The sequence below is a fragment of the Acromyrmex echinatior genome, chromosome 16, assembly GCF_024713525.1.
Source record: "Acromyrmex echinatior isolate Ae372 chromosome 16, ASM2471352v2, whole genome shotgun sequence".
NCBI classification, from domain to species: Eukaryota; Metazoa; Arthropoda; class Insecta; order Hymenoptera; family Formicidae; genus Acromyrmex; species Acromyrmex echinatior.
Window position 1 is genome coordinate 2,299,311 of NC_141867.1, and position 3,279 is coordinate 2,302,589.

General features: G+C 32.4%; 1 non-coding gene across 1 annotated transcript; it reads right to left on the reverse strand.

Moving 5' to 3' along the window:
* Window positions 1-2,208: 2,208 nt before the first annotated feature.
* On the reverse strand, window positions 2,209-2,327 carry LOC147907042 (5S ribosomal RNA). The gene has a single exon (XR_015547833.1). It is a non-coding gene; the product is annotated as a 5S ribosomal RNA (ribosomal RNA).
* Window positions 2,328-3,279: the final 952 nt, after the last annotated feature.

The following is a 3,279-nucleotide window of genomic DNA, read 5'->3' on the forward strand; positions in this document are numbered from 1 at the left end:
ATGTCTCGAGTCTCGAAATACTCACGTATCGTAAATACAATTCGCTCGTTTATCATGCGAAAATTATCCAAAGTATTTTATCGAGAGAAACGTAGCCGAAAATTTTTATATATTTTATATAGAGGAAAAAAAAGGAGTCGTAGAATCAACGTCGTTATAAAAATTATTTCTTTTAAAAATATATTAAATATTTTCGAAAATCCTAATAATAAAGTTTATAATATTTAACATTACTTAGCAGTATTAAAATCCTGTAAATAATTAATATTACTAATAGATAGTATTAATTATTATTTATAAGAGAATAATATATATTGTTGAGCGATTTTAAATATTATAAATAATTGTATAATATTAAAATTTTCTGAAATACTTAATATTTTTTGAAATATGCATATTTTTGAATAAACAACTGATATGTAAGATAAATACAGATAACGTTATAATGTATTGCGAGCGTCACGTACGACTAGCGTCGTCCTCTCTCGATTGTCGTCATTTCATGCTGCATTTATCTGTCGACATTGATATTACTGCACATCACATCCTGAATGACGAGTTTCGGGCATCCCCCGACTTAATTTTAGCTTCCTATCTCTATCGTCTGGACGGATGCGTTTTAGATGCATGTATCATTAACGCGCGATTATAAATCACGATCATCTGCAACGACTGCAACATTGTACGCGGATTCGGTTGTGCCAAGAATTGCGCGTCCTGCCAGATTACCAAGAGACTTAACACGATGAGATTCCGTCGTGCCATTTTCCACCGTTATATATCTCGTCTTGTTGCGTCGAAGATATGACGTTTGGGATCTGTCGGAGGCATCAAAGAGTCGAGGAACGAATATATGAGAATATACAGGCGGAATTGGAGACGTGAATTTTGAGATGAATTGCTCGGCTGTTCGAGCATTTCAGGATTATTAACTCTCTGAGCCGACGCCAAAATCTCAAAATCTCTAACACAGTTATTGACATTGAATTTGTAAGATCCGTTTAATTTATGTTAGTTAAAAAGCACTAATTAATTTTAAGGAGCTAAAGTGACATAACTCGTATAAAAAAATGTAATATAAAAAAAATTGAATTGTTGGACAATAAGATTTATAATTAAATAGATTCAATAAACCCACCATGAGCTCTGGAGGGTTAAAATTTAATGAACAGCTAAAATCGTCCTTTATGAAAAACAAATTTCTCTAAAAGACAATCAAATTATATAATTGAAATAATTTTTTTAGATAAAATAATAAAATTACAATCAAATTCAATTTAATTATTATCAAATTAAGATGATAAAATTAATTAAAAATGATTTGGACAAAACGAGCGTTTTCCACTGAAATTTTACTCGTGTATAAACTTTGCTTTTGCAGAAATTTTATTTCGGAGCATTAATGTCGCTGCTAAGAGAGATTAATCTCGAGTGCAGAGTCTCTTATCGCTGTTCGAGCGACGGTTCTTATCTGCATCCGATGGATTTCCTAGAATAACTTGTAATCCCCGGTTATATTCCTGCGCTAATGAATTTTTTTCGTTCGGTGTGCTCAAGCGCAGCTGCGAGTCGTATAAAAAAGTTAATAATGGTGCGGCAGTGCATCAAGTGGATTAAACGAGAGACTATTGTTGGCTCAGGTGGTCGTTGCTCTGAACACGTCTGCTTTCTTTTTCTTGCTTCTTTGTGTTCACTCATAATTCTACGCCGTGTTGCTTCTCTGTCCTTCGCAAAATTCCTTTTCCTCCGCGCCTTTCCTTCTCTTATTAGCTTTATTTTTCTCACACAAAAGTGAGACAATCGAATCATCGGTCAAAACATTCTGAATTATTGGAATATGTAGCGCATGAATAATAACGTATAAAGAAATTATATGTAGTTGTCATACTTGACTAATTGGTGTTAATTTAATAGTCTGGAATGAGCCGAATAAAAATTTGTCGTCTACGACGACATTGATAAATCCAAACAAAAAAATCAACATGTTATAATTTTCATATAAATAACTGTTTTTTTCGAAGGATAGTCTTTATGTTATTATGGGATTATTTATGTCGCAATTTAAATTAAAATGATATGATAATACGAAGAATTTGTGGGATTTTCGAAGAACTATAAAGACGTCACTTTGATGTCAAGCCAGAACGCATTAGTTGCATCCGAGGAATCACAAAATTATACTTAAAAAAAAAAAAAATGTAAAAAGATTGTCAACATCACACGGTGTTCCCAAGCGGTCACCCATCCAAGTACTAACCGTGCCCAATGTTGCTTGACTTCAGTGATCGGACGAGAACTGGTACTTTAAACATGGTTTGAACGTTGACGAAAGGGAATCTCATATTTTATGTATATCATTCTATTATTTTTATTATTTTAGTTCTTGTTCATTTTGTTATTTCTACGATTTCGATTTCTGTTATTTCTATAATTCTTTTTTAAAAGTATAGGAATAGCCGCGGTTACGTAAGTGAAAGAGATGTCCTTACGAGATGTGTCGAGATGGCCGTGAACGCTCACAATAAGAACTATCTCCTCGAAATCCGTCCGCGGCAGCCTTTATCATCGGCTCGATAATGGATTTTTAATGACAATCGGGGACCTTCGAGCTGCCGCGCATTCCCACGCGCCGTTACACTACTTTTTAGTCACTTATAGACTAATAACGGTCCTCTCATGGTCAAAGAGGTATTTTAAGTCGACGTAAGGAAGTTGACGCAAAAGACTGTGATAAAAAACAATACTATACTACATTCTACGTTTTTCTAACGGAACCAAGCCATTTTTATTTCTGAAATATATTATTTTCTTACTTCAAAAATGACATAATTCGAAAAATTAAATTTTTCAGAAAAGGGAAAAAAACTATTTGTCAACAAAAAATTATTGACTAATTAAATATTATGGGAAAAATAAATGAATATATTCTTAACACGATCAAATGTCATTTTTACCATTTTTGTTTCACAATCCTTAAAATATCACTCTTTAAATATATGAACGTTATTTATCCACATTAAATATTACGTTGGAACAAAAGTTCATAGCATTACTTCATTTGTATCCTATCTATATGTTTTAAAAAAATATTTTTAACAAATTTGATAATTATATCACTCGATCGAGAGCAAAGTTTCAACTTTAAACGAAGTTAATTCATGAAATTTGAAAATTAGATTTTTCTGGCTGTCATTTTTGAAGTAAGGGAGCGATATATTATGAAGTATAGATAGTGTAAGATATGCTAATTACGGTATTTCGTCAAGCACCAACGGTTTC